This window comes from Athene noctua, chromosome Z (assembly GCF_965140245.1).
Source record: "Athene noctua chromosome Z, bAthNoc1.hap1.1, whole genome shotgun sequence".
NCBI classification, from domain to species: domain Eukaryota; kingdom Metazoa; phylum Chordata; class Aves; order Strigiformes; family Strigidae; genus Athene; species Athene noctua.
The window spans coordinates 11104718-11124469 of record NC_134077.1 but is presented as its reverse complement, the minus strand read 5'-3'; the positions used below and the strand labels follow the sequence as shown (position 1 = coordinate 11124469).

General features: G+C 51.8%; 1 protein-coding gene across 5 annotated transcripts in view; it reads right to left on the bottom strand.

Annotated features, from left to right (window-relative positions):
- CNTFR (ciliary neurotrophic factor receptor) overlaps positions 1-19752 on the bottom strand; it is a 208983-nt gene that overhangs the window by 122379 nt on the left and 66852 nt on the right. Inside the window, exon 1 of one of the 5 annotated variants that reach the window (XM_074931796.1) lies at positions 12837-13103. The exons of the other annotated variants lie outside the window; for them this stretch is intronic. The gene's annotated coding sequence lies outside the window, so the exon portion shown is untranslated. Of the gene's footprint in view, positions 1-12836; positions 13104-19752 lie in introns of those variants that run through there. 5 annotated transcript variants of the gene reach the window in all.

The window sequence follows — 19752 nt, the reverse complement described above, 5'->3', positions numbered from 1 at the left end:
GTGAACTGCACAGCATTTGAACTTTTGTTTAGACAGATAGGCCTGTGTATTTAGAAATCCTTGAAACTCATCCATCTGCAAAGACAGCAACTCTCGATAATGCAAAAGCTCTAGCTGGGATGCTGAGCTCAGCAGATCTCTCTACAAATGATTCCTATTAAAGTAAAAAATTACAATGCAAGCGTCTATTAGACAATCCAAGCCTGACATAAAAAAGGAATTAAAAAAACATAATATGTTCGTGCTAGCCATCTTTATAGACCACTGAGGAGCTCAGGGAAGGCACTGGGACAACCCTTCTCCACCATCTGCCCCGTGCCCAAACCACCCAGAGCAATGCAGCCTCCACCACAACTGGGACCATCCTGGTGCAGTCATCCTGATGGTGGTCTGCTTGGCTCTTCAGTGCCTCTAGAAATGGAGACCCCAGTCTAATTGCCTGACAATCAGTTTGGACATCCAATCAGCAAAGCACTCAGAAAATCATCACAGGTGATGGGTGCAGCCATACACCAGCACTGGTCCTAGTCCAACCAGCATGGGCACCAAGGCACAGCATCAGCAAAGCACTCAGAAACTCATCACAGGTGATGGGTGCAGCCATACACCAGCACTGGTCCTAGTCCAACCAGCATGGGCACCAAGGCACGGCTATCAGGACCAAAGGGAAAACACAACCATCCTAACCAAGAGCCTAAAGACCACCTGAGGGAGAGCGAGCTGCAGGAGAGCCCTCTCTGCGATTTCCCAGCTGGGGCAAGAGGGTAGGATGTGCTGGGGAGATCCTGCCAGTGCCACGTCCCCTCTCCCTCCCAGCACACCAGGCAGCAGCAGTGCACTCAGCTTCCAGATCCCTGCCCCCCTGCAAAGCCTAAACCAGCAGATTATCACGTTAACGCTTCAAATGTTTAATTTCCTGCTCCAATTACACTGGTTTTGCAGCAGGAGAGGCGGGGGGGGGGGGGGGGGGGGGGGGGGAACAAATGAAAACAAGCCCGGTGTTTTCAAATAAAGCCAGAGCAACTTTGAGACCACGGGCTTCCTCCTGCGCTCTCTGGCCAGGGATGGGGGGACAGTGCTCATGCCAGCAAGGTGGCTGGATGTAGGCAGGGGAGCCACCTGAGTGCTGACCTCTCAAGCCAGCAGTGCAGTCGCTCTCCATCCCGCTGCTAGTATGAAAAGGTCCTTTTGTTTGGTGGCTCCAGCGATCTCCACATCACTGCAGAAACATTTGCTGCACCGCAAGAAAAACAAGGCAGCTGATGTTTGCAGAGCAAAACGGTACCCTGCTGCAGAGAGGAGCCGAGGGGAGCATGGAGAAGAGAAAGGAGATAGGGTAGGAGGAGGGCAAAAATAGTGGGAGTAGGGAGGGGAGGGCGTGGAAGTGTGGAGGAGTGATGGAGTGAAAGACAGAGGGATGAAAAGCACAGAGTGGACCTTAGGGAGAGGGAAGGCTAGAGCACAAGAAAGGGGGAAAGGTAGTGGGGATAAGGTGAGGGTGTGGAGGAGGAAAGAGGGATGAACAAGGAGAAGAAAAGCACTCAGAAAACTTCAGGCTGTGGCTGCATGCAGGCTCCAGTGGAGCTGCCTCTGCCTGAACACTCTGCCACATCCATCGGATTGTTCAATACTCCCCAGAGGAAAAGAGAGATCTGGAGGAAAAAGGGTATCCCAACCCAGATGCCTTGCAGGGCAGCAAGTCCAGCTTGAGCTGCTCACCGGGGATATGAAAAAAATAAACCCATCCCAAGCAATTATCGGCCTGAAAGCCCTGCTGGCTGCTTGCAGGGAAGAGTGGGGCTCTGGGACTCAAAACCCCATGCAAAACGCACAGTGATGGCCCTGCAGCATCACACTTTGCCCCTGGCAGGGAAGGTGCCCCCCCCCTCGCCTTTGGCTGGGCTGGGGCAGAGGATCCCAGCTGCCTGCAGAGCCAGGGATGTTTTTCCCTCGGTGCCCTTCCCGGAGGCTGCCCATGGCTGCCGTTATTTATAGCTCACTGAGTGCGCGCGCCCCACCAAGCTCATGGGGAAGGAGGCGAGGGAAAAGGAGCGACCTTGGGGTCAGGGCCAGGAATAGCCGCCAATGGCCAGAAATAGCTAGTGCCATGTTCAGCCCTGGTTCTTCGAGAGCCGCTGGATCAGAGCACAGTGTTTCCAAGATTTCAGCCCCAGCCAGGATAGGATTGATTTCTCCTTCAGCCTCATGTTCCCCCCACCCCAAGACATCCACCCCCCAACCCCCTCTAGCTGCTCTCCAGCTCCAAAAACACTGCCGGGTGGATGGAGCAGGTGGGAAGGGGCAGGAAAGCAATCCAGCGGCAGGGAGGGGATGACTGACCTCCGGAAAATGTGCTGGAAAAGCAAGGGAGGCAGGTCGCGAGGAGGGACGGGTTTCAGCACCTGCTGCCGCGAAGCCCGACGCTGACCTGGGAAGGGGCGACGCAGGGGAGCAGATTCCAGAGGATTTTGGCAGTGCGCAGTGATCGACGCACAGCTCGATGACTCCTTTGGGTGCTTGCGAGAATCTCAGCACATGAGATCAACGTGGACAGTGTGCAAGGCACAGAGATTGTCACGTGTGCTCTTCTGTCCCCCTGAGGAGGCTGCAAGCAGAGACAACTGCCTCCTTGCTCTGGGTGTGCAAGGTGTGGGCATCCTCCCCATCCCTCCAAGCATGTGCATGTATGAACATGCGTGTCCATCTGTACATGCAAACACAAAGCCTGGTGCATGCCGCTGCATCCAGCCCACACGCAGAGGACTTTCCTGGCTGCCCTGGCAGACCTGCCTGCCAACACCCTGGACCCCAGCATGCCCCCTACCCACCCACCTTGCTCTGTGAGTGGTTGTGCTGGAGCAGCCTGTCCCAAGGATGCTGCTCCCAGGTTGGAGAAGGGTGACTGAACCCTTCTAGCCAGGATTGCTGTTGGTTACAGAGACCATGGGAGTGGGAAAGCCTGATCCTGCTGCCTCCAGCACCAGCCCCCAAAGCTCAGCTGCTGCTGGAGGCAGACTTTAACGATTAACCCTCAAGCACCATGTTCATGGGCCAACAGTTGGGCAGTGGAAGATGAAGGCAGACAGAGGAGCACAGTGCAGCCCGTGCAGAAGGCTGAAAGCCCTAGGTGAGCTAGCCCACTGGCTAGCTGGCCTGCAAAGGAAACCACCTTGAGCTCCCTGCAGAGAGGACACCCTCAATCCCTACTGACCAAGAGGAAGTTTGAACAACTCTTCTCCCATCCTGCCTGTGTACTGCCCTCCCTGGAGAGCCATCTTCAGGGTGCTGAGGGAGGGATGCTGGTGTGGCTGAATGAGTTAGGACTCTGTGGCTCTTCCCTTGCCCCCAGCACGTCCCAGGAGAAACACAACCTCTCCTTTCTGCAAGGTCTCCCTGTGTGGCTGCTGCTTGCCTGTGCTCTGCAGCCATAAGGCACTCGCCCTGTGCAGTGCTGAAGGGCTGAGCTGCAGGAAGAACCATCCCTGGGCTCTTTTCTGTGGGGTTTTGAGCTCCATTTTGGATATGGAGGGAAATCCAGGGCTCACCTGGTCCTCCTTCCCAGCTAGACCATCACAGCATGGACCCATGGCAAAGCACTAAACCAGGTCTGTGTATTCTTTCACAAGAGCTCTGGAGAATGCTCGAAGCACCATCCATCATCTGATCACAACAGAGCAGATATCCCCAGTGACAGACAGGAAGATTATCCCCCCACCCTGTTCCATAAGAAGTCTCTCCTGCTAAATTTCCTTATCTCGGCACTGTTCTTCCCAGCCCCTTGCTACTTTTGGGTACCAGTGCTGAGGACGGCTGTGTGAATGTACCCACAAAGAGCTGGGCAGGGCAAAGCCGGGCAGGGAAAGAGGCAGCCCAGGGAAGTCACCCAGCCCAGAGGGATGTGTAGCATTGGGCACGTCTCACTGGATGGCAGCAGGTTGTGCTTGCACAGCTAGGGAGCAAAGGAAGGGCCAGAGAAGGCACGGAGAACGAACAGAAACATAAAGGATGCCCTAAGCAAAGTGTTGAGTAGTCCAGACCTTCCTACTTCCTGCAAAAATACACACGCATGCAGGTATTTTGGGGTGGGGTAGGGCTTGTACAGGGCTGGTGGACACAGCTTCTGAAGGTGTTCAACATCACCCCCAGCTGTCCCATTCTCCTATGGCAGCTCTGTGCACTGCTGTGCAGGGTGGCCCCCTGGATCCCTACCAAAGCGGCCAAAAGAGCTGTGGAGTCAGCTGTTGCTGTGAGCACACATCAAGTCTGTCAAATACACCAGCTGGGGGAAAATCACACGTCCAACCATGCAGCACCAAAGCACCCTCCCCAAAACCATCCAGGAGCAGCAGCATCCCCTTGAAACTTCTCTGGTTTGCAACACATCTCTAAGCTCATAGCATGTCAGCCCGGAGAGCAAAGGCTTAATTAACAGCATCAGCTCCAGGTGAGCCACATCCCAGCAGGACCAGGACAAGGGCAGGGAGGTTTGTGCATGCACATCTTGGGGCCGAGCTGGCCCTGGAGAACCCACAGGGGCCTCCCTGCCCCCCGCACCATGCAAAACTCAGCCTTTGGTCCAGGGGTGGGTTGGTTTTTTCTGTTTAACAAACTACTCTCCAGCCTTGTAAGGCGAGTCCCCACAGTGCCCAAATAAGCCGAGTATTTTTGGCCGCTCTCCCTGCAGCCTTGGGCTGGCCTTTGGGAAATGCATACCCTGCAGCCCTCCCTGCCCTGGTAATTGAAGAGGCTGCCGCTCCTCCGGGCCAGAAAAGGGATTAAAGGACACGCTTAAGGGCTTGAATTCATAACCTTCAGCCTCCCCCCAAGCTCGGGTCCCTCCCGCCTGAATTGCAGCAGTGGTACCGCTAGCCGGCAGCACCGCCAGCATCTCTATTCCGGGCACCCGAAGGGCACGGCCAGTGTTTGGGCTTCAAGCTGGGGCAGAGCATGTCGCCCTGCCGGGCTGCTCATAATTAACTGGTTTTGAGTCTGCAAGGAGACAAATTACTATAATTTAACAAATAGACTTTATCTTAAAACGAACGCCTTACCCAACACCTATTGATTCCTGCTCCCGCTCCAGAGAACTCTCTGCAATTAAGTTGTCACATCCCTAATGCCCACGTAAAAATGAGCCAGCTCCAGTGTCTCCCAGAAAACCTCACCCGTGCTGGATTACAAAACCCAGCTGCTGAGTTTCCTTTTTACCCCTGAATCATCCAGAGATGAAATTTATCTCGGTGGTAGACAGCAGAGCTTTTATCTGCATTCCTCTGGCTGCCGTGTAGCTTGCAGACAGCTTGTGTTTTGCTGTCCTCTTCCAAACTGCTGATGGTTTTGCACAAAAGCCAGGATAGTGCCCTCCATGGGCAGGGCATTGGGGAGAGAAGAAACTCAGTTTTTTGGGCTTGTAGCCCTTGCAGAGCTGATCCCTGGCTGCTGGGACAGAGGGCCATGCTGCAGGGGGGGGGTGTGGCTGGTAACATGCCATCACCCCAATGGGTTGTCACAGGGATGCGGTGGGCTCTTCTGTCCCATGGTCCATCCCCGCCCTGCTGGGAGTCCCACTGGCCTGAGACACAGGCTGAGCAGCCCTGAATGCATCCCATTAGCATGCCATGTCTCGGTTTCCCCATCACCACAAAGAGCCTGAGTGTTGCTGACACCTTTGCCAAGCAGAGGAACAGCAGTGCAGGTCCCAGGGACACAGTGTGTTTGCAACCGAGAGTGACTTTCTTTCCTGAGAGCAGGTGAGGCGAGTATGAGAATTGTTTTTCCCCTCCTCAGAAGGCCAATTAAGCTGCTGTCTTTAATACCCAGGCTGAGATCATCACCATGACAAAACAACGTTTCTCTCACTTGCTGGTGGAGTGGCTCAGAGGTTATCAAGCTCAGCCAGAGCTGCTGTCTGCCCTAGACCCTCCCAGGAGAAGCCAAGGGGATATGGGAGGGAAGGTGAAAAAGCCCTGGGCATGCAGTGGCACCACAGAGTGGGATGCAGCTTCCAGGACAGCTGATGGTGCCTGAAAATCCTGAGGTTTTGCATTTCCAGCACCCCAGCCCAGCTCTGAGGAAGGATTTCTATCCCACTGTTGCTTACCAGGAGACAGGGGAGCGCAGCCGAGAGGACAGCACTAAGGAAAACAAGCAGCAGGGGAAAAAGCCGTAAGAGGAACTCTGGTGCCAAAGATTAGGAAGGGATCTTAGAGATTTAACAGAGATTGGGGAGCTAGACCTAATTACACGCCACGCACTCCAGCAGCAAGCCACCAGCTGCTGTTCGTTTCACCGATGCAGCATATAGATTTGATAATCGCTGCCATGTAGCAGGGATAATCTTCCCCTCGCCATCTCTCGGCACTTATTTCACTGCTGGGAGAGTTGCAGCCAGCTCTGCAGAGAGCTCTGCACCCATGAGCAGAGCCGGGAAGGTTTAGGGATGCAGGTATGCGTGCCCAGATGGGCGCTCAGCCCTGCTGCAAGGGTGCACAGTGGTGGTGCTGGGTAGGGTGCATGGCCTTTTGCGTGGGTCCCCTGTGGGAGCACCCCACCCCAAAACCTCCTTGTGAGGGAGGACTCGGTCCTCTTCACTGGTGAAGACAGTGTCATTTATTGATAGTGTCCCCTTGAGGCAGGCAGGGGCCTAAGTAGATGCATAAGAAAGGCTCTGCAAAGCATAATAAAAGCAAGAGGAAAAGTGACACTCATAAAACACAAAACGCCAGGAGTTAATAGGGGGCACTAGGAGTGCCATGGCTCTCTACTACGACCTGAAAGGACCTCGAAGGAGCTCAGCATTGCAGTCATTTTACCCATGGCATGAAACCCGGACATCACCTGTTTGTTCCTAGGGGGACAAAGTGGCCCCCGTGCCCCAAGTGGCAGGGCTGGGTCCCCACCAGTGCTGCCAGGACGATGGCGGGCGTGGAGCGGTGAGTCCCCCACAGCCCCCAGCTCCCGTCCTCTCTGGTATGTCAATCAGGCACCTGCCAACACAGCCAATTCACTTCCATTTGGAAAATTAAAGAAATAAAATGAATCGTTTGCTTAATTTAAAAGGGTGGCAGGAAGCAAAGACGCCTTGGGCCTGTGCCAGCACGCAGAGGTCTGCTGCTTCTGGCTCAACTGCAGGGTTTTGCGAGAGGAAACATCGGTCTCTTCCCCTCTTCTGGCTGCTGGACCAAACAGTTCCTAACTGGGGCCTGCGGGGGCTCCCAGTACACTCCCACCAGTCCCTGTGCTCCAAGACTTGGCAGGAGTGAGCAAGCACAGGGGTCCTCAGACCTGTGATTCCCACCACAAACCACATCTGAGGGCCACGGGGACCAGTTTTTGCCCTGGGAATGCTGCCCCACTAGTTAACAGGGAGGGTGAAACAGCCGGGACCGCTCAGCATCACTACATCCTCGGGGGCACCTGGGCCTTGGGGTCTGCGCCCTTGGGGCACTGTTCCCCAGGACTCACTGCCACAGCACAAGATGGGAAGGAGGAAGAAAAGGTAGAAGTGAAAATGACAGGGAGGTGCAGGGCAAGCATCTCAAAAAATGCCTCTTTCTGCATCCCTATGGGCTCAGCTCTGGAAATGCGCCCCTCCAATTTTCATGATTTTACAGAAATTACAGGAAACACTTGCTCTTTCTCCTTGTCTCAGCTGCTCTCAGCTCTGGGGCAAACTTCTGCTCACAGGAGCTGTCCTCATCTGGGCTCTGCAGCCCCATAGTCTGTAGGATTCACTCCTGCTTTGTCCTGGGGAAGGGAGAAGGAGAAACCAGGAGAGGACCCTGCCCTTCAGCCAGCTCTCTGAGGCAGGACTGAATCCCAGGCTGTGTCCTTCCCCCTCCCCAACGTGTCTTCCACACTTGCAAGACACAAACATCATCTCTCATTGCTTTTTTCCTCTTCTCCACCCCCCCCCCCCCCGCAACCAAGGCGAATCCCCAAATCCCAGCTCCTTCCTGCCAAAGACACGTGCACCTGCAGAGCAGCTGGTGCCAACATCCAGAGCAGAGCCAAGCACAACAAACGGGCTAAAGAGCCCTCACTGCACAGAGACCAGCTTACAAAAACAACCGTATTTCACCCAAACTCTATTAAACTGTCCTGGGTTATTGCTCCGTTTCCTTTCCCACCACTGAGGATCAAATGAGATTTCTGTGGCTACACAGAGATGCTCACACATCTTCCCTTCAGCTGCCCCTTCTGTGCTCCACACAGGGTGAAACCCGCCATGGGGCAGCACAGCTATGCATGCAAATAATTTCCCCTCAACATTGACTTTTTCATGTCGGGAAAAATACAACCGGGAACACATTCCTGTGCAGCGTTACCTAATGGGGCACCCAAACCCTTTGCAAGGGCCACACAGGCTTCAAAGCCAGAAGGAACTGGTGTGATGGTGATACCAACCAGCACAGCCCTGCCATGTCCTGACACTCTTCATGCAAGGGCGCCTCCAAGCTCCAACCCTGCTCTTTGTGTGGCAATTAATGTAATGGGACATTAACTGAGGAACAGGGCACTGCTCTCTTCCCCTTCCCTGTGAGCATCCCTCTCATTTTACCTTCAAGATTCTGGGTTTTCCTCCAGTAGACCTGAAAGTCAGTTGCAAACTAGACTCCTTGTTTACAAGTCAGAGGATTTAAAAGCTGTGTAGGAGATTCAGGGCATGGCTCCCATTAATTTCACCAAGTTTTACACATCTAAGTCTCAGCCATCAGTTTCTAACAAAAACGAGGCTCGCTTCAAGGCAAAAAATAGCCACAAAAAATGAACCTTGCTTCCACAGGCTTTTTGAAATAGAAGTATCTGAAATGCAACAGTTCTTGCAGGCACTCGGCAAGCTTTGCAAATAGATAAGGGCGTTTGGAAACTAACATGAAAATTTCCACTGCGTGTCTTGTCCCCAGTATCTGCACACACACACCCCCGCCAGCTCAGCCATCAGCAGTGTCGGGAGAGGAAATGCAGAGAAAAGTCCAAGAAGTTTAATGAACTGTCACAGCTTAACAAACTAATCCCTGCTTATGTTCACCTCATCCCAAACGAGAGGCTGGGAAAAAACAAGCGTGCAACATAAGGCAGCTATCTCTTATCTGCTCCGTTACTCTGTATGGGCAGATGATTGAGCAGACTCCTGGGTCACGGCAAGGCATTGCTTGCTCCTCCACAATGCACAGCCAGAACTGAGCAAATACCTCACAATAATTTCCCATGAAAAGTTTGCATCTGTTTTCCAGAAATACTTCAGCTAAAGGTAAGAAATGTGCATGGGAGCAGCATGGCTTACAAAATGCTCATGGAAAGACAGCTTTGAACTTGACATGAACATGCATTCAGTAGATTGGGTGCAGAAAGAGTCTTTACCCTTATGCTGTTTGTTTGTGGTACTGGAGTTGGCCTCTGCCAAGAGCAGGACCACAACTGAGGGAGCCAAGGTGGAGCAAAGCAAATGGACCAAAAGGAGGAGGTGTTTTCCTCCTGCCTGCACCGAGAAAGATTTTGCAAAGGGTTTGGTGAGAACAGTGGGACCCCAGAAAAACCTAAAGCAGGAGTCACCAGTACATCTGCTGCACTCCCTGAAGCTGTAGGGAGACCAGCATCCTCATCCCGGCATCCCGCCATCCTTATCCTCAAGAGGCAGGGCTGGGTGCCTCACCAGCAAGCAGAAAAAAGGCAGGTTGCTGCTGCCGGAAACTCTGGGCAAGCTGCTCCTGAGCGATGTAAACATTTGTTAACAGGAGGCACTGGGTAAATAACTTACAGCAGTGCAAACAATAGCAAGTAGTGTTTTCTTGGTAAAGCAGCACCCGGGCTTTCAATCAAAGCTCAGGGCTGTATTTTCCTAGGCCCTTTATTGAGCTATCAGAAGGCTTTACCTATCCCACATCCCTTATATACACATGCATGCACAAACTCCTGGTCCCCTAAATCCTCTCTCTACATGAACTGCTTCCTGGCAATTCCTGGAGCAGAAAGGGGAGAAATTCGTGTGAAACATCAGCTGCTCCTCACTGGCAGCTCTGATCTTCATAAAAGCCAATGCCTGAACTCAGCATCATATTCTCATAACATGGGCAATGTTTCAGAGATGCCTGCAGGACAGCTGGTACCAAAGTGGAAATGGCTGCAATGACAGTGGGATGCAGGTTTGGCTGAGCAATAAAGCCTGGATGCAAATGCTAAATCAGATGGTAATCCTGTATCTCAGCAAGAAGGTGGGGTTTGTTTGGGGGTTTTGGGTGTTTTGTTTTTTTTGTCTTTTCATCTAGGTATTGCTTTTCTGATATTGCAAAGAAAATCCTGGTTCCAGGTGCTGCTGGCTTGCTCTAAGGTAGGGGAAACATTTCGTCTCCCCTTTCTGTACAACTTTCTAAGGAATAGGTTAAAAATTTTCAAGAAAAACAGAAGTACACGGAACAGCAAAAAAGAGCTGCAGAAGCTGGTGGTAGTCCCCAGGGGAGCGGTGAGGAGGTAGGACGTTAGGTCGCACAGATCTGCTTTTCATGTCTTCTCCGAGAAGACATCCAATGGGTTCAGTTCAGACCCCCATAGCCACTAACACAACACCCCGATGAAATGGTTCTCTGCAGGAAAGCAAACAGGGGGACAGGATTTGCTGCCAAACCCTTATGTCTCACAGAGGGAGAGAGGGGAGAGCAAGAGGAAATGAAAAACAAATCCCAGAGCCGGGGATGTGCCGAGGGGTGGCTGCGGCATGGTGTTATCTTTGTCGGCAGGGTGGGCTCTGCGGGGGTCACCGTGGGAGAGAGGATTAAGTGCTTGCATCCAGAGGGGCGGACATGCCTTTGTAAAGGCTGAGGAAAAGGGGAAGCTGCTCTGAAAGCTGAGAGGAGGGCAGGTCTTGATGGAATGGTTTTACTCCTGGGGGTTGCATGGTTGGTCGAAGCAGTGGTGGGACCTGGAGAAGATGACCACCACCATGTTGGTGGTCTCCCTGGCTGGACTCTGCCAGCCAAGCTTCCCACAGAGGAGACAACCCCATGCCATGGGATGATGCCCACCTGGTTTGGCACAGCCAACCTAGGAAAAGCAAAGGGAATACACACAGAGGAAGAAAGGGAAAAGGAAGAGGTGAGGTGAGAGCATTAAAATATAAATGAGACGAGATGGCTGTATAGATACTTTTAAACCTATACAGATGGGAAGCCACAAGTAACCAGGTCTCCACATACCATTAGCACATCACTTATTAATCACCCATTAATGAAAGGGCTGCAGATAGCAGAGTCCCATCTTCTACCACTACGGTATTTTTCAGCCATTTCTCTTTCCCCTTCCAATTTTATTCCAAGAAATTCCCCCAAAAGCTAACACCCAAGAGCTGTGCTTTCATTTCTTTTTTCTTTTCTTTCAATCAAAGCTTTAAAAGAAACAAACACAAGCAGAAGCAGTTCCACACCAAGCTTCCATCTAGTCCTCTCCCATGCAGGACTCGCTGCACATCAATGAAAACCCAGACCCCATTTGAAACTTGCACATAACTTCACTTTCCAGCTCTGCTCAAAAAAGCACATTAAAACTTCTAACCTTTTTTATTCCAGGCCAATTATTTGGAAACTGAGCCCAAGACCCATAGAATTCACGATGTCTCTCTTACTATTTGCTGGAGAGTGTCAACCGGCCAGCAAGTGGCTTGCAAAACTATCTGGTTTTCACCCATAACCTCTGAGCTGACTGCCTCTCATGCTACAGGTGAGGCACTTAAAGGAGTAATTCTGCATTGGTGTTGAAAATAACAGCATCCACTGCTAATATGCATAAGTTGCAAGGTATGAGTATCTATATTGCCCTTTGTTGTTTCAGAGAAACAACTTGTTTTCTGGATTCAGCAATAATTTCAGCAAAACCATGGTCACAAGAGATGCAGTTCTGGAAGAAGCAAGCAACTCATCACTCTGCTATTTATAAAACTTTAAAAATACATGTACAAACCTAAAAACACCACACCCCACACCCCCCCGCTCATACACATACCACCTTATTTGATCAGACCTCATAAAAAACAGATGCTATCTTGGAAACTAACTTCCTTGGGAAAATAAACTGCCTGTAGTAAATCCCAGGGCCAGCATGGGCAGTGCCCCGGCACGCTGTCTGCGTGAGGCTTGCCACTTTGCAGAGACTCGGGACAAACAGGGCAGTGTTAAAGCTCTCTGCAAAGCAGGAAAAAACAGAGAGAAGCAATGAAAATTTCACAACTGCTAGCAGGGAGCTGGGCTTGGTGCTGGGGTTTTGGGGTGATGGAGGCAGCCAAGCAAATGAAAAAAAATCCACAACCCACGGATGTCAGCAGGTTGTCAGTGTCTCGGAGGCACCACCATAAAATCCGCACGCCGTCAAGGCTTGCTGGTCGGCGGGAGGGCTGGCGAGAAAGAAAACAACGCGCTGGGTGACAGCGGAGTCTCTGCGCAGGGAGGCTGTCAGCGCCTGGAGGTGGCAGTGAGCCTCCTGCTCGACCAGCCCAGCCTCCAACAAACCATGCCGGAGCGTGTAAGTGAGTGGGGAGCAATTGCATGTGGACTCAAAAGCGTGCGGAGCTGCTTCTCTGCAGGCACGGAGCACCGGTGGTCTTGCATAGCCCTGAGCTGGTTGTCACACTGCCATCCACCAGGCAAACAGCACCGTCGGGATGGAGGGTCACCCTCGGCGCTCAGATGCTCGGCAAAGCTTCCCAAACTCGCCGACGGAAATGAAAGCACGCCGAGCGCGGAGGGATGCCTGTCCCGGATATTCGGCACAAGGAAGAATGTGGAGTTCTTGGAGCGGGCACGGCCACCCGCAGCTGTGCAAACAACCCCGCAGAGAAGGTGACTTACCTTGGCCCCCGGCCGAGATCGCAGACCCCCCGCCTCCAGGAAGCCTTCTCCCTTGCCCAAAGACGGGACAAGCAAAGCTGAGGGCTGAGGGCTGCTTCCCAGCGGGAAGCTGCCGTCTCACAGACCAGCGCATTAAATGTGCTGGCTCGGGTTAGGACCAAGCACCGATAGCCACCGTCAGCCTGACCCTGCCTAGTGCATAGCAGTTGCTTCTCAGTTTCAACTTATCCCTGCAATCGAGGTGAGTTTCTCTGCCAGGAGAAAAGCTGTGGCAGCGACTGCAGGCGAGAGGCTTCACTGTGCTGCTTGGGTCTCATCTCCACCACAGCATCCCCCCAGCACTGCAGCTCAGGAGGGATCCTGCCTCCAGTTGGATGGGCGGGAGGAATGAGAGGCCCCGATCCAGGAAAGCTCATGCTGATCCGTCAGCACCTGAGTACTCCTGACCCCTGTCATCTAGAGGAAACTAATTTCAGATGGTGAGAGAGGGAGGAAGGGATTATGATCTACACCAGATCTGGGGGGAATCAGATGCCCTGGGGCAGGCTGGCCAGAGGTCGTGCAAGAAAACACCATGTTGGAACCTGGTTGTGACCCCGGGTGTTGACAGGTCCCAACCTGGTCCCCTAAAGACCATACCGGGTGCAGCAGGCAGGAGAGGAAGAGAAGGAGCTGGCTCTGGAGGCATGGGCCATGCTCCTGTCTCCACTGCAGCTTCCCAGCACCAGCACCAGAGGTGCGGAGCCCAGGAAGGGTGAAGTTGCTCCCAGCTCTGCCCTCCACACCTCCAGATATAAGGAAAATACTAGTTTTCTCCTATTTTGCCTCCCCAGACTATCTACCGTGAGCAATAGATGGAGTCTTGTAGGCCCTACAGTACATAAAGATGGGAGAGTTTTTAATCACACAATTCCATGTATTTTTTGGAGATGGAGGTGAGGAGGAGGAGGAGGGAAGACCCAGCACAATCTCTAAATCTTTGTTCCCCCATGCTCCCTCAGCCGTTTCCTCCCAAGCTTTTGTACTACCTCAACCAACTTTTATTTTTGGAAAAATAAACCAGAACAAATGGCAATAAATACAGGCGGGCTTAGTGGGAAACTGCTGAGAGAGCTGCAGATCCTGGCGGAAATCTCCTGACACCACTGAAGCCCCGGGGCCCATTTCTCCCCAGTGGGAGACAAGGACTGTGGTGAGAGATGTGGACCATGGTGGCATCCCTGCTGGGTGACCCTCCTGCCCTGCCAGGGAGCAGCTTGCCCAGCCCCAGCTGGGAAGGGGCTCTCCCCAAGCTCCTGGGCTTGGTGTGACTTCACCGCATGCAACTATTGGATCCAGATGGGGAGAGGAGATGAAGAGCCGCCAGGCTGTCACAGAGCAACTAGAGCAACAAGGGCCACGGGGTATCATGGCTTGACCCTGGGGAAGGAGGCTGTTCTGGTGACGTCAGAAACCACCAGCTACTGCGGACTGAGCGGATGGGGGCTTCCCTCCCCAATGTCCCTGTGCTGTACAACAGGCTAGGCTGAATTCAAGCTTTTCAGGGTTAGAACCAGGGGTGCTGTTTTATGATAAAGCACTACTGTATCCAGAGCAAGTCAGCCCCCACAGCCATGCAAAATCCTACTGCTCTGAGGGTGCTCATATCACATGATATTTTACATCAATCATATTTTCCTGTATCTCAGCTCAGAGAGCCCTCTAACCCCTGCTAACAGGAGCTAACAACATCTGAGGATCTCAGGCAACTAGTGCCAATTGAAAAAACAGAATAAATATTCAAGTTAATCAGAAAAATATAAATGAGAGAGGAAGGAGGACCCTGCAACACACTAGTTCCTGCCTGCCACTGGGAGCACCACCTTAAAACAATCCAACAGCCAAGCCATCACACAAAACCCCAGCTGCAATCACACTGGTTTCTCTTTTCAAAGCCCTTCTACAAGCTTTGAGGACGCCTTTCAATAAAAAGCACACTAAAAGGTCTTCTCAAGACGATGGAAACCAAAAAACCTGAAACTCAAGAGCACAAGCCCTTTGCTTAGCTGCAAACCTGGCCAAAGGGACACAGCTGATACACAGACCCAACACCAAGCAGCACGTGAGCTGACAGTCATCCATCGCTGACCACTGCAGCTTCAGCATGTCTTTGCTTCACTTTGCATCCGTGACAGTCTTCTTGTTTGTCTTCTCATCCTGGACTGTATCAAAGAAGTTTACAGAAAAAGACAAATAGATCACAGCCACTACCCTGAGTCCACCCTACTGGCCACAGTTCAAATGATACCAAATACACGTTTTTTTCTGAGGAGTTCAAGATGAGTCAAAATAGCACAAAAGCATAAGCCAGACCATGCAGAAGAGAAATGGGCAGGCAAAAAGACCAACCAAAAACCCCACACTCTTAAGATAGGTTTTAGGAGATGACTCTGACAACTGATATTTTACTCCAAAACGAGGGATTGTTTCTTACCAGATTGGCTCTGGCCAGCCCTGCTTTGGTGACATCTTTTACACTGCACCAGTTTGGAGCTACAGCAGCCCCCAAAGTGACCCTCTGGGAGCCTCCCAAATTTGTCCTGGGCTGCAAAGATCCCACAGTGCTGTCTTTGGGACCACTCTATCCAGCTTTACCACTTCCAAGGAGGTGGTGTGCCACTTTGCCACTAGCAGAGTCACCTGAACCTGTGTTAAACACCAAACAAGCATGAAAAAAAAAACCAACCCAAAAACAACCCCTATTGTAACAGAGCAGAGGGTTAAAGTCCCAATTACAGAATTGGAAACACAGTTACCCAAGAGAAAAATAAACCAATTTAAAAAAAGGCAAAAACACAATTCCAGATTATATTTAACACTCAAATTCCTCCTTAATTGCTCCAGTGTCTCAGCCAGCTTGCAGGGGAGGAGTGGGGACTGGCAAATTAGCTCCCCCCAGGGCTGCTTCCCCCTGGGGAGCTTTCCCAATTTACATTCCCATTGTGTTCTTTAATTAGTACATTCCTACAGCTTTTCTGAGAGTCCCAACACTTCCAGGGCTGTGACAGTACTTTATAAATAATAAATTGGAGGGAATATTCACTGTACCCTGCTTCACTCCTCCCAGTGTCCCGGTTGGTGACTGGCAGCTCTCACAGGGACCACACACGGTCTAGAGCAGCCCACCATCACCAGCCTCAGAGGTGGCCTTTGGTGGAGACCTCAATAACCTCCTTTCTGCTTCTTCTTCCCACCTTGCCACTTCTTATTTTGGGTCCCGCTTCCTGAACAGGCTTCTCCCAGGCGAAGCATTCGGACCTGATGGCATCCCCATAATGCAATCCCCATGCTGGTGAGAAGGGCTAGGAGGACACCTCAAGAGGATGTCCCTGCAGTTTTTTGGCTGTCCTGTCACTGGGCAGGATGCTGCCCACAGGCATTACTGGCTCCGCCAGGCTTTGTGACTCAGGATCTAGCCAGAGCCATCCCAACTCCAGCATCAGCAAGCATGCAGCATGCTGCTTCTCCACACAAGGACCCAGGCAATACCCTCCAGCCTACAACTTCTGGCACCCTAGGGATGCATGAACTACTTCCTTAGGAACAAAAAGGGGGAAAATTTACTTAGTGTGCAGCATATCAGCCAGCCCTTGCCAGGAACACGGGCTAGGCAGAGCCCAGGACCCCCTGCCACCCAGAGCAGTAGGAAAGTCTCACAAAGGTTTCACCCAGATAACCCTAAAAACCACATGGAAAAAAGCCCAAAGTAAAGACAACTCAGCGCAGCCGTGCATCAGCGGCTCCAACCCAACATTTTCCCAAGTCTCATTAGGGATGATTTATGAAGGCTGACACCGTCGTTAACCTCTGACCGTGTCCCCACTGCCTGCAGGGCATTTCGCAGCCTGCCCAGGACTGTCCTGCAGCAACTGTGGGGGAATGATTGTGTGTTTATCCCCCCTGTTAGTACAATTAGGTGCTTTGAAGGTGACCCACAGGATCATCTTACCTGCAGCAATCTGGCCGCTTCACCTGCCCCTGCTCCTGGGATGAGCCCTGCACACAGCAGTTCTGCTGGCACTGCATGCTCGCACACACACACAGCGCTGCTTGGCACAGGCAGTGGGCACTAATAACCCACCATTTGCAACCCCATCTGGTTCTGACATGTCCATTATTCAAAGGCATTTGGCAAAGACCTTGGGCAACTCATTTGCAGAGTCCGGGTCAGTTCACAAGCTCATGAATTCCCAAACTATTCGCTGGTCATGCCCGTAGCCAAGTTGTGAATAGGTTTTTGGCAGATTTGAAAGGAGCTAGTGTTTTCTGAAAACACCTGCCTTCGGAGGCTGCAAAAGCCCACAGATTTCCATTCCCATTTAAGATGCACATCTAGCTCTCGGAGAGGTGGGAATAAGATGAAAACTTTACTGCAACTACAGAGCATCCCCCATCTTTTAGCAGACTCAGGGATATCAAGTGACATGGGGGCCCCTGTGTCAGGGGCAAGAGTCTCACCTCACCCTTCCCTGCCCTCCTGGGGCTGGAAGCAGCTCTGGTCTGGGGTCATCCCCAGTCCCTCTGCCCAGCCCCTCTCATCCTGCTTATGGCAAGATAAGAATAAAGGATGCAACTAGCTGCCCCTTCTTCCAGCTGAGCCCCTACTGCGGAGCGATGCCCTGGGAGTGCAGGGAGCAGCAGCCTTGGGAGCATGCTCCTGGTCCTGCAGCTCCCACATCAGGATAATACACCAGCTGTAGAACCACGGAAGACCTGGAAAAAGCACACTCAGCACATTTCTTTCCAGCCAACTCATATCATACTTTCCCTCAACCCACCAGAGCTGCAGCACACTGCTAAGTACAGACCGTTGGGGTTTGCCATCTCACATGTGCAAAGACCCATCAGGATTTTCCCTCCCACCTGGCGGCTGAGGCTCTGCTGTTCTCCTCCCCAGCTGCCTCGCTCAGTGCAAAATCCCACCGAGGTTTGCTCAACCAGTGGTCAACCCTTCCCCGTCACAAACAGCAGCCCATGAGACTCTGAGATCAGGCAGCACCGCACACCCGCTCAGAGAAGGAGCGGGAGGCGCAAGCGGGGGAATACGAGACGTGGTTTGCTCAGAGACAGCTCTGTGCTTTTGGCAGGACTTGAGGGCATTTGTTTTGAAGCTGTGTTTACATGCCTTTGATCAGACGTGTTTAACTTTTCTGGTGCGTGACAGCAGCAAAACAAGTTTGATACAAGGATAATGAAACACATTGTGCGTCTGTACGTGTAAACGGCTATAACAAGGCTGTGCACATCAGTAACTCAAAGTGGGGGTGAGGGGGTGCAAAGACAGGGAGATGCATCATGATGATGCCAGCAAGTTAAATGTATTTTTAAAAAAAAGCACTAACCCAGCAACAACAGCTCAATCTAAGCTACTGGAGTTGACCAAGTAGAGTCTGCCCTGAGCCCACTGCAGAAAACTCCCTCCAGCATCATGGGAGCTTTTCCTTAGCAGCTGAATAGGGCAGGAGCATTGCGGCTGAGGAGGGCTCAAGGCTTGCTCACAGAAGCACCCCACGCCACTGGCGTGGAGCAGCCCATGCCTTTTTCAACCTCTGACGTTTATCAGCAACTCTCAGTCAGAGACATCTTTTGAGAAATGCCGGCACAAGACCGAAGAGAAAAAAAAAAAAAAAAGGCAGCTCTAAGAGACGCTCCTAAAGTAGCCACTGTCTGAAATGCTATGTCACACCTGGCACAATTACCAAGGACGTACTTGCATATGTTTAGACCAACCGGGCCACTAAATACTCTGCCGTCATTTCAAGCCTCGCAAGGCAATAAAAGCTCTCTCCCAGCACGCCAGGGAAATGCAGAGTGCTGCCGGCATGCTTTCAGCACGAGAGGATGACACGGAAGCCACGTGCTCGGCCATAAGCTGGGAAAAGTTTCCAGGCGCTGCAATGTGAACATCCATGTGTTGAACTGCTAATACAGGCCTTGGCATGGGGTAAAGCCTCAGCGCAGACTAGGGGTTGCTCCCATGGAGCAGTTTGGATTAAATAATCCTATTTTGGAGGTGAAAGGAGATGTGGAAGAGTGTGGATGCTTCAGCCTGTGCTGGAGAGCAAACCCAAGCATGATTAATTTACTAGTGCAAATGCTGGCAGAGAGGCTTTATAATACAGTCCCATGCTGACCATGCTTCAAGATGAGAGATGCCACCATCTCTCTGTGCTTAGCACAGCAAATGAGTGGAGCACATTGGCACAAGAGGTTTCCTAATGGCATGCCACCTCACTATACAACTTGTCAAGCCGACGCAGGCTTCAGCAGTGGATCTTAGTTGGCAATAGAGGGGGAAGTGAATACTCAGCTGTGATAAATATTTAACGTGCTTTTAGTCCTGAAGAAGTGTAGCACTGAGGCCATCATCCTGTAAGTGAAAACCAAGGCTGATTAATGGGGGAAGGTACTCCCATTTATGGGAGGTTAGGATCAATCCCAATTCTCAGCTCTTTGTTGAATCTTTAATGCTCTTTCGAGAGCAGAGTTCCTTGGTGAAGGGCAGCATCCTAATAAGGCTGCTTTAACGGCACGGATGTTAAGGGGGTATAAATAAAAGCCCCCTGTGAAAAATAAACAATGAGATGAAAAAGGAAGGTTTCATGTGGTCACTGCATTTGGCTGGTTCAGAAAAAACAGTTTTGAGGTCTTCTCTCTCCTTCGGAGGAAGGGTTTACTTTTTTCAGAGCTTATCCTGTCATCTCAGAGCTGAGCCCAAGGTTACCCCTCACACCCTCCTCTCTGCCAGGCCAAAACCAAGCTGCTGCTTTGGGGAGGTGCCAGACTGATAGCCCATGTTTGATCTTTCCACATCCTTCACTCCATGCTAGAAAGGTCTCCACCTTCTTCCACACCTCAGCCCTCTTCTTGGACCTGC